Source organism: Taudactylus pleione, unplaced genomic scaffold, assembly GCF_031769625.1.
Source record: "Taudactylus pleione unplaced genomic scaffold, aTauple2 ptg000247l, whole genome shotgun sequence".
NCBI classification, from domain to species: Eukaryota; Metazoa; Chordata; class Amphibia; order Anura; family Myobatrachidae; genus Taudactylus; species Taudactylus pleione.
In genome coordinates this window covers 62972-74337 of record NW_028284649.1, presented here as the reverse complement: position 1 = coordinate 74337, position 11366 = coordinate 62972, and the positions used below count along the sequence as shown (strand labels likewise).

General features: G+C 45.7%; 1 pseudogene; it reads right to left on the bottom strand.

The window, feature by feature from the left end:
- Positions 1-9056: 9056 nt before the first annotated feature.
- Positions 9057-10859, bottom strand: LOC148516565 (uncharacterized; annotated as a pseudogene).
- Positions 10860-11366: the final 507 nt, after the last annotated feature.

Genomic DNA, 11366 nt, shown 5'->3' with positions numbered 1-11366 from the left:
AAACCCCTCCACAAATATGAGGACATTTAACCCTCTATCAGGCCCAATAAACATAATTATTATTGCTGTAGTTCATGATACTGATCAACAGTTTGATGTTTACATGTTGTCTATGGGTAGTTATTATAGCTAAGATTTATCTTTTCAGATGAACCTATCGTTTATGATGAGAGGCTGCGCTCAGAACGCAGAAGAGCTGTAATGACGAACAGACATCAAAATGGTAGAAACAGGAGCCGATCTCCTCAGCATCGTGGTGGGCGCTCACAAACCACGAGGACACCACCTACTCTACAACCTGGGCAATCTGAAGGCATCACGACTGGGAGACCAAGCCAACACCCCAGCACTGGGACAAGTGAGCCTCAACCAAATCCCAGCCCTGGGCCAAGTCAGGCTCTCCCAAACCCCAGTCCTGGGCTAAGTCAGGCTCTCCCAAATCCCAGCCCTGGGCCAAGTGAGCTTCTACCAAACACCAGTCCTGGGCCAAGTGAGCCTCTACCAAACACCATCCCTGGGCCAAGTCAGGCTCTACCAAACCCCAGTACTCGGCCAATTCAGGCTCTACCAATCCCCAGCCCTGGGCCAAGTCAGCCTGTCCCACACCATCAGATACCTGCTAGGCAGTATATCTTGGCCGGCCGTTGGACACCACAATTCAACAGACTGCCATCCCGCATTATCACTGAGCGTGAAACCGGGGAAAATTGCTCAATTTGTTTATTGGATTACGAGAATGGGGAGCAGGTTACAGCTTTGCCCTGCAGGCATATATTCCATACCCTTTGCATTGCACGATGGATCCGAAGAAGGCAGAACTGTCCTCTGTGCCGTAGCCTATGCTTTCCGCAGATGACATTGAGAGACCTGTGTTGTATTTTTTGAATTCCAAAGGAAATAAAGCAGTAGTAAATATTGGCATTGCACCATGCTGGTGACGGACTCCTTGCCCTGAGCTCAACTCAGTCTAGAACCGGTCCTGTCAAGTTCATCTGAAGTTGCTGCTTAATCAAATCGCAGCATTCCACCTATTCCTGCCTTTACTGCTTCATCAAGTTCATCTCAAGTTGCTGTTTATTCAGACTGCAGCTTTCCACCTATTCCTGCCTTTTGCTTCTTCAAGTTCATCTCAAATTGCTGCTAAATCACACTGCAGCATTCCATCTATTCCTGTATGTACTACTACTTCCAAATTCATCTCAAGTTGCGGCATTTCACCTAATGACTGCAGTATTCCACCTAATGTATTCCTGATTGTACTGCTAAAGTTGTTGATTAATCAGACTGCAGCATCCCACATATCCCTGCATTTACTAATTCTTCAAGTTCATCTCAAGTTGCTCCTTAATCAGACTGCAGAATTCCACCTATTCCTGCATTCACTGCTACCTCAATTTCAACACAAGTTGCTGCTGAATCACACTGCAGCATTGCACGTATTCCTTTATTTACTGCTACTTCAATTTCAACACAAGTTGCTTCTTAAACAGACTGCAGAAACCCACAAATTCCTGCATTCACTGTTACTTCAACTACATCTCAAGTTGCTGCTTAATCATGCTGCAGCATATAAATCTGACTGCAGCATTCCACTAATGTCTTCATCATCCCAAGTTGCTGCTTAATCAAATTGAAGAATTCCACATATTCCTTAATTAACTGCTTCTACAAGTTCATATCAAGTTGCTGCTAAATCAGACTTCTGTATTCCACCGATTCCTGCATTCACTGCTACCTCAAGTTCAGCTGCTCCTTCATCAGACTGCAGATTTACAGTAATTGTTGCAGCTTTCCACTAATTTCTACATCATCCCAAATTGCTGCTTAATCAGATGGAAGAATTTCACATATTCCTGCATTCACTGCTGCTTCAAGATCAACTCAAGTTGCTGCTTAATCATACTGCAGCATTCCACCTATTCCTGTATATTCCTGTTGAACATGAAGTAGCGTGTATAGTACGCCAGAGCCATAACTAGAATTTTTGGTGCCCTGTGCCAGAAAGAGCATTGGTGCCCCCCTCATTTTTCAAAGAGACATAATGCACCCAAAAAAAGGGGAATGGTCTCATGGGGAAGGGCCAGGGTAGAGATAGGAGAGGCCAGGAGATGCTGGGGATGAAATAAGAGAAAGCTACAAGCAAGAATGATAATAAACAGAAATTTGATAGGTCCAAACAGCGCCCCCTGACCTGTGGTGCCCTGTGCGATGGCACCGGCCGCACTACCCTAGCTACGGCCCTGTAGTACGCTACTTCATGTTCAACTCAAGTTGATATTTAGTAAGACTGCAGCATTCCACTATTTCTGTATAATCCCAAATTGCTGCTTAATCAAACTGAAGAATTATAGATATTCCTGAATTAACTGCTTCTACAAGTCTATCTGATCAAGTTCCTGCTTAATCATACTGCAGCCTTCCACATATTCCTGCATTTACTGCTTCATCAAGTTCATCTCAAGTTGCTCCTTAATCAGACTGCAGAATTCCACCTATTCCTGCATTCACTGCTACCTCAATTTCAACACAAGTTGCTGCTGAATCACACTGCAGCATTGCACGTATTCCTTTATTTACTGCTACTTCAATTTCAACACAAGTTGCTCCTTCAACAGACTGCAGAAACCCACAAGTTCCTGCATTCACTGCTGCTTCACGTACATCTCAAGTTGCTGCTTAATCATCCTGCAGCATTCCACCTATTCCTGTATTGTACACTACTTCATGTTCAACTCAAGTAGCTCTTTAGTAAAGCTGCATACACACACAACGATTTTGTTGAACAATTTTCTGTCAGATTATCTGTCAGATTTCTTAGAGTGTAATGAACGATTTTTGCATATTCCCTTAATGAAAATCGTTCAGTTGGTCAGTCTGACTGAACTACAAACTACAAATACGAACGCGCATGAACGATAATCGTTCATAATTTTAACTTAGAAAGTGAACGATTTTGTCAACGATTGAACGATAAACGATATCGTTAGCGATAATCATTAAAAAATCGTTGTGTGTGTATGCACCTTAAGACTGCAGCATTCCGCTATTTTCTGCATCATCCAAAGTCGCTGCTTAATCCAATTGGAGAATTACACATATTCCTGAGTTAACTGCTTCTACAAGTCTATCTGATCACGTTCCTGCTTAATCATACTGCAGCCTTCCACATATTTCTGCACTGACTGCTACTTGAAGTTCATCTTAAATTCCGGGGTAGATCGGCTGAGGATCCTGCAAATCCCTGCGTAATGTGACATACTAGAGCAACGGGCCCGTATACTGGATTCCTGCCACATTGGTCATGAGATCGAAATTGGGCCAAGCGTCGATAATCAAGGTTCCAGGAGTAAAGATGGCTGCCGTCTTATGGTCTACACCACAATTATTAGGGTGTTTGTTAAACCCACCTGGCGTTAGTTTAAAAGATATTGTCATTCTGATGTATTTCTTTATCAATAAACATTACCAATAAAAGTATTTTTATATTTCATTCTAACCTTGTCTGAGTGATTGAGGAACCCCCATAAGGACCTGGGAACCCTTCCTTATTATAATAACGGACCTCCAGGGGCCAGTGAGTGTAAAACACGTAGAAATGGGTGAGATAAACACACTCGGGCTGATTCTGAGTCACAGACCATTGTGATCCACCATATATCCACCATATTCTGAGTTGCACGGGTGTATGCAGCCGCACCGGCCCCGGCAGCTGTCACCACTGTTACCGCGCATGCAATGTGCAGGAGATAGGATTACAATAGGCGTCTGCTCAGCAAATGCACAACTGAGACTATGGTGTAAATCTTACTATGCACCCATGTCATGCCCAGGAGACGGTTCTCTTCAGGGGCGTTTCTAGAGAGGAGGGGGCCCGTGTGCAGTCTCCGTCATGGGCCCTCTACTGTCCTGAGTGGTGCGTGGCCAGCACCACACTTATAGACTCTGGGCACTAGAGTGATCCCAGAGTCTATAGAGCATGCACAGGTCACCGGGAAAATGGCCACGGCGCCCACTTTTCCTGTATTGCGCATGCCCAAACGATGGGAAAATGGCCGCAGCGGCCATTTTCCAGACGGTTTTTACAGGCGCAGGCACTGTAGCCGTCGTGGGACTCCGGAGAGGTAAGTTTTATGGGTGCAGCGTGTGCGGTGCGGGTCCCCCAGGACCCAGAGGCCCACGTGCCTCCCACACCCTGCACCCATTATAAATACGTCCCTGGTTCTCTTACATTAGTATGCCCAGTTGCCGCAAGTTACGCCCATTTGACAGATGGAGGAAAACTACTCAGGATCACTCAGAGAAACACAAAGATGTATATAGTCACTGCGACACATACACAGTCTGTACAAGAAGTGCTGGTTGTGGCCGATTGTGTGACTCACAATCAGAGACACTATCTATACACAAATTATTACAGAACACTCATCGCACAACCTGTTCCGCATCTTATGAGGGAGTGAATTTTCTTGACGGTTCATCTCGGCTCAAGAAGTTTTTCATCAGTCGACACCGGTGCTAGTTCCTCATAATACATCTGAAGCAGCTTTTTGTAGACTGTGTGAGACTATGTAATGCACATACAATGTATGCTGGAGGACCAGAAGCGTTATCACCACACCACATACTGTATACAAAATCTTATACATAAAATTCATTGGTCTGTTTGTTTGGTTGTCTGTCCGGTTATGCATTCGGACACCCCTGCACCAATTGGGGGTGAAACCAATGCAAGGTGGTCCAGTTGGATCCTGGCCGGGTTTTAGGGGGTTAGGATCCCGGTCGGACCTCACGTTAGTCTACACTGGGCAGAACTTTGACCCAAGGAGCCTGTTTTGAGCCTTCCACTGGATTTGGACAAAAACTTCACAGAGTGGTAACATTGGATCCCACATAGCAGGTATGTTGAGGTCCCTGTCGGACCTCCCGTTGGTGTACGCTGAGCAGAACTACCCAGGGAGCCTGTTCTGTGCCTTCCACTGGATGGATTTGGATGAAAACTTCACAGACGGGTGGCAATTGGTCTGGGATGCCTAACTGAATAACTTGAAGATTTAAACCCGGGCAATGCCGGCTACTTAAGCTAGTATAAAATATAAGTTCAACCCTCCATTGTTTGAATGTACCAGTGCCCATATAAATGAAAGTCTTCCTATCATTCAGATGTCAAAGGAATAAAATAGGTAGAGTTTCACAAAGTTGTACTCAGTGTTCCTCATAGAGAAAGAGACAATCTGAGTGTATAGACTGTTATCGCAACATCACTGTTACTTGCATATCACAATGATATTGTTCTCTCTCTAAACAGGGATGAACGTCATCTTTCATGGGCAAACATCATAATTCCTGGACAAAAGTCCATGAAAGATGATGTTTGTCCATGGAAGATGACGTTTTGCCTCTTTCTGAGACCTGATTTTTGGTGGGAAAAATCCATATTTGGTGGGAAAATCCAAACTAATCCGAGCCTGCACATCCCTAGTAATAAACTGCCAAAGTCACCACTCCAGCTTAGTGTCCAGAGATCTGCGTCACCTCAATCCACCACTGACACGTTTCGAGCTGCTGTCTCTGTGAAGGTTATCCTTGAACCCACATAACATATAGAGATGTTGAAGGCAGTGTAAGCCAGACAATCCCTATGGTCATATGCTGCAAAACATGATGATGTTTCCACCCCCTATCCGTGCCAGATTAAGTTTCATATGGGTCTGGAGATGAAATTTATGAAGGGATTATCATATGTCGCCGCAGAGACTGTAACCAGCGCCACGGGGGTGTGACTAGTGATCTGGGAGGAATACCAGTATTATGGGGTGTGGCCCGCACAGGGAGTCTGGCCTGTGTCATGGGAGGGGGGGGGGGGGTGACTAGCTCCTACCTTCAAAGACCTCAATTTCCCTCCTCTTTGCTTATATATGTAGTGTGATGTGCGAGTCTAGAGATAAACAATAGGAAACCCCCTTAGGGATGGACATAGATGCTCAACTGTTTAACTGTTTTCATTGGTTTCCTGCTGACGGTTGTGCTTTCACCATTTGATGGCAGATTTCTGACAGCGGCCACTATGGAATGGTGTGGAAGCGATGGCTGTCTGATGTTAAAATACAGCTGAATTATGTGGTTTCACATCAAGAGCATCCACAGGTGGCTGTTACCCTGCGCCGGCTTTCTACAGTGCACCTCAACACACACCGCGCGTGACCAAAAATGGGGACGTGGTCTAATTACCATAGGCCACGCCCTCTACGTGATGTTATTTGGCGGCGTGCCCACATGGCACGCCCCCAAATAACGTCAGGCTGGGGGGAGCCTCACTAGCTGGGCTTCCCTCAGCCCTCTCCTGTCACTGAATGGATGCCGCGTGCATGCATGCAGCATCTATTCAGACTCCGGGGTCCGGCACCTCTGCACAGCTGCGGTGGTGGGGGTCCCCAACCTCCCAATTTGACCACCCGTGGGTCACTTCGGCCCATGGGTGTAACAGCGGGACAGTACTTTCCCGCTGAAATCGGGATGTTGGGGAGGGGTGCGCCCCTGTTTGACTGTACTGGTGAACCTCCCCTAGAGCCGGCCCTGGCTGTTACACATATGCAGACATGAGTGAACCATTGCAATGTTTTTTCATCTAATTCTTTTTATGCAATGGTTAGTTACCACAAAATAGAAAGTATTAATGGCGGAAGCTCAGCCACCATTTGATGGCAGGCTTCTGATATCCATCCGTAAAGACCACTTGTTAAGGTGACTCTAATATGACAAACTACTACTTCAACTTGTACATATATAGAATAATCAATAGTATGGCCTTCGTACAGATTATTTTCCCCCCATACTGGTCTAAGCATGTTTTCCAATGGTACACCAAAGCATCTATCCCAGTATAGAAAAAAAATCAGTGTCAGGCACCTGAAGCCAGGACATGGCAGCTTGCTGAACTTCACCGTCGGTTGCAAATCGTCTTCCACCCAGGTACTTCTTCAATGGTCCAAAGAGATGGCCATCACTTGGAGTCAGGTCACGGATGCCAGGGTTGCCCTGCACCCTGGAGCTTGCACACCCCTCCCTAAGGCCCTGCTAGGGTAGTCTTTATTTAGAGAAGGTCAGGAAGTCAACATCAAGAATGGGAGGAGATGTGTCTGGGGAAAAACCCATTCAGTCTTCAGACATAAAACTAAGAGACAATGTGGCTTATGCAGAGCTACAGTAGTTTGCATCTTGGATAAAACCATGTTGCAGTGCAGGGGTGCAAAGTTAATATGAGTAGACACATTTAGAGTTTTAAGCTCTGTCCTATCCAGCAGCGGCTCCTACCCTCTAACCTGAGGGAGCTACCGCTCCTGCTTGTCGTGCCGGGTTTCGGCACCTGCACAATGAATCTGGAAGGCGCTGGGACTGGCGATGGTGCTTCTCATGCACAGAACACCGGCTTCTAAGGACTGCATCGGCTTCAGCCACTAGAAGCTGTGTAGGGCTGCCTGAAAAGCAGTGCAGCAGCTTCCACTGAAAGCCGCTCTCTGCTAATCAAAGCCCGGGCTGGCTGTCTCAGGAGGGCTGAGTCACCTCAGCACGGGTGCCGTCCTGCACAGTGAATACTCCAGGCTGTTAGACGGCAACCTTGCCGTTCCCGGCCCGTTTGAAAGGATCCCACTGGTTACCTGTTATCTGTTTTTCACAACCGGCAGAAAAATGGGCTGCTTTTTGCCGCCCGGTCAAAACCGTCAAGTGTGAACTAGTCTAACCCTGCTACTTACTGTCAGGATGCCGGCGCCGGGATTCTGACAGGTGTCGGGATTTCAGCGCCAGCATTCCATGCGCTGGCTTAGTGAAGAATGATAGATGTTATCTTCAGCTCTCCGCTTCACTAAAAGAACGAGAGCCGCAGTCTGTACACCAGCGGTTGACGTCACTCACCCGCCCCGCTGTTCCAGCGGAGAGTGGACACTGAAGTGTATTGTCCCGGCAGCAGCAACAAAGACCTGCCGCACTTTGGACGCCTAGGAGGTAAGAGAGGGATAGATAGGGACACCTAGTACCTCCAATCTTTGGCCCCACTGTAAGGCTTGCTTGCCGTATACGACGCTGTATTAGACTAAAAGGACACAATAAGCCACAAAGAAGCTATAAACATCAAAGTGTTACAATTCCTCCTTACAAATGTAAAGAAATACAAACAACATTGGAAGTGTTGTTAACACTTCTTTATATACATACATATATTATATATATATATATATATGTTTAATTTTGATACAAAATGCTTAATTTTTTTCTTTTCTCATGTACGCATAAAATCACCAATAAAACATAACATCATCACTACACTATCACTATTAAACCTTTTATTTATCTACACATATTTTATATATTTGTATTATTTTTTACCTTTTCTCAACTATTCCAAACCAATTAATACTGAGCTGCTTTTTTCATTAGCGCGGAGTATATACTGTATATTTTTGCAAGATTCCTTTCATGTTTCATAAAGTTGTATTTCAACTACCATCCTACCAGGTAGATTTAATATTGATTTTTGTTTCTAAATTGTACGAACAAATTAAATATTTCACTGTACCATACTTTTTTTTTAAAAATGGCATAATCCTGTGCTTCACAATCAGTTTCTTAAATGATCATCGCTTCTTAAGTTGGATAAACTCCGGGCAGTCATCCTAAAGTAATTACCATTTCCACAAAGCTGCAGAGTACATGAGCCAATGACTAGTAAGAACAATGATTAGTATGATCTGCACAGGAACAAAGGCAATTTCACTGGAGTATAATTGAGGGAGCAGCTGGTCTCTTGGCTGAAGACTGCAGACATTCCTTGGGGTTGAATGTCTAATGATAGCCCCTAAACGGAAGAATTCTGCTGCCTATCTTGTTGGATCTGCTCTAAATATTTATACACACAGTAGTTTCCTCATCTGTTCCCTTTGCTGAGTCACCATTCTGTGTCTGCTCACTGCTAATATTTATTACAGGGATGTTCCACTGACGTGTCATGGACTGATTTTTGGGGATGTAGGCAAAATGTTGACATTGTTAGAATGTTGACATCACAATGCCGACGTGTGCAATGTCGACATTCTGTATAGGTCTGTAGCGGAGGGTTGGGTTGGGCTGTGAGATGGGAGTGTTAGGGTTAGGCTGTGAGATGGGAGGCTTAGGGTTAGGCTGTGAGATGGGAGTGTTATGGTTAGGCTGTGAGATGGAAGGGTTAGGCTGTTCGATGGTAGGGTTAGGCTGTTTGATGGTAGAGTTAGGGTTAAGCTGTGAGATGGAAGGGTTAGGCTATGAGATGGTAGGGTTAGGGTTAGGCTGTGAGATGAAAGTGTTAGGGTTAGGCTGTGAGATGGAAGTGTTAGGGTTAGGCTGTGAGATGGGAGTGTTAGGGTTAGGCTGTGAGATGGGAGTGTTAGGGTTAGGCTGTGAGATGGAAGGGCTAGGCTGTTAGATGGAAGGGTTAGGCTGTGAGATGGGAGGGTTAGGGTTAGGCTGTGAGATGGAAGTGTTAGGGTTAGTCTGTGAGATGGGAGGGTTAGGATTAGGCTGTGAGATGTGAAGGTTAGGGTTAGGCTACGGGAGTGTTAGGGTTAGGCTGTGAGATGGGAGTGTTAGGGTTAGGCTGTGAGATGGAAGTGTTAGGGTTAGGCTGTGAGATGGGAGTGTTAGGGTTAGGCAGTGAGACGGGAGTGTTAGGGTTAGGCTGTGAGACGGGAGTGTTAGGGTTAGGCTGTGAGATGTGAGGGTTAGGGTTAGGCTACGGGAGTGTTAGGGTTAGGCTGTGAGATGGGAGTGTTAGGGTTAGGCTGTGAGATGGGAGGGTTAGGCTGTGAGATGACAGTGTTAGGGTTAGGCTGTAAGATGTAAGGTTTAGGCTGTGAGATGGGAGTGTTAGGGTTAGGCTGTGAGATGGTAGGGTTAGGGTTAGGCTGTTTGATGGCAGAGTTAGCGTTAAGCTGTGAGATGGAAGGGTTAGGCTCTGAGATGGAAGGGTTAGGCTGTGAGATGGGAGTGTTAGGGTTAGGCTGTGAGATGGTAGGGTTAGGCTGTTTGATGGGAGAGTTAGGGTTAAGCTGTGAGATGGAAGGGTTAGGCTATGAGATGGAAGGGTTAGGCTGTGAGATGGGAGTGTTAGGATTAGGCTGTGAGATGGGAGAGTTAAGGTTAGGCTGTGAGATGGGAGGGTTAGGGTTAGGCTGTGAGATGGGAGAGTTAGGATTAAGCTGTGAGATGGAAGGGTTAGGCTGTGAGATGGGAGTGTTAGGGTTAGGCTGTGAGATGGAAGTGTTAGGGTTAGGCTGTGAGATGGGAGCGTTAGGGTTAGGCTGTGAGATGGGAGTGTTAGGGTTAGGCTGTGAGATGGGAGGGTTAGGCTGTGAGATGTTAGGGTTAGGCTGTGAGATGGAAGGGTTAGGGTTAGGCTGTGAGATGGGAGGGTTAGGGTTAGGCTGTGAGATTGGAGAGTTAAGGTTAGGCTGTGAGATGGTAGGGTTAGGCTGCTTGATGGGAGAGTTAGGGTTAAGCTGTGAGATGGGAGGGTTAGGCTGTGAGATGGGAGTGTTAGGGTTAGGCTGTGAGATGGGAGTGTTAGGGTTACGCTGTGAGATGGGAGGGTTAGGTTTAGGCTGTGAGATAGGAGGGTTAGGATTAGGCTGTGAGATGGAAGTGTTAGGGTTAGGCTATGAGACAGGAGTGTTAGGGTTAGGCTGTGAGATGGAAGTGTTAAGATTAGGCTACAGGAGTGGAGGTTAGGGTTAGGCACTAGAGGGAGGGTTAGGCACTAGGGGAAGGGTTAGGGTTTAGGCATACTCACCATTGGATTGCCGGAAGTCATCATCAGCTGACCCAGAAGACATCACTGGAACTGCTGGACCTCACAGCTAGACCGCCAGGGTTGTTTTGTCACCATTCTAATCAATTTGACGTCTCATCAGTGTTGACATGATGAATGTTGATATTAAGAGCATATCGACATTATGATCATGTCAACATTCACATGTCGACATTACGGATGATATAGTGAACAGGACACTCTGATAATTATGTCACCTAAGTTCAAACTCATGAACTACGCATTTAAATGAAGAAAATAAGCTAATTGCCTGACATGGGAAGCAAACACAAGCAAGTGGCCCAGGTCTACCTATGCGCCACAATGGAAACATGGTCATTACCAAACTGTTTCTAATGTCAGCGTGATTTTATGCAGCCAATGAAATATATAAAAAAAGTTGATATTTGAAAAAGCTATAATCCAATACAACACAGAGCAAACTGACTGGTATTCAGTGCAAAATATTTTCCAGTGATCTACATTACAATACAGACAACAATCTTGCGACCACTGGACAATACAGAGAGCA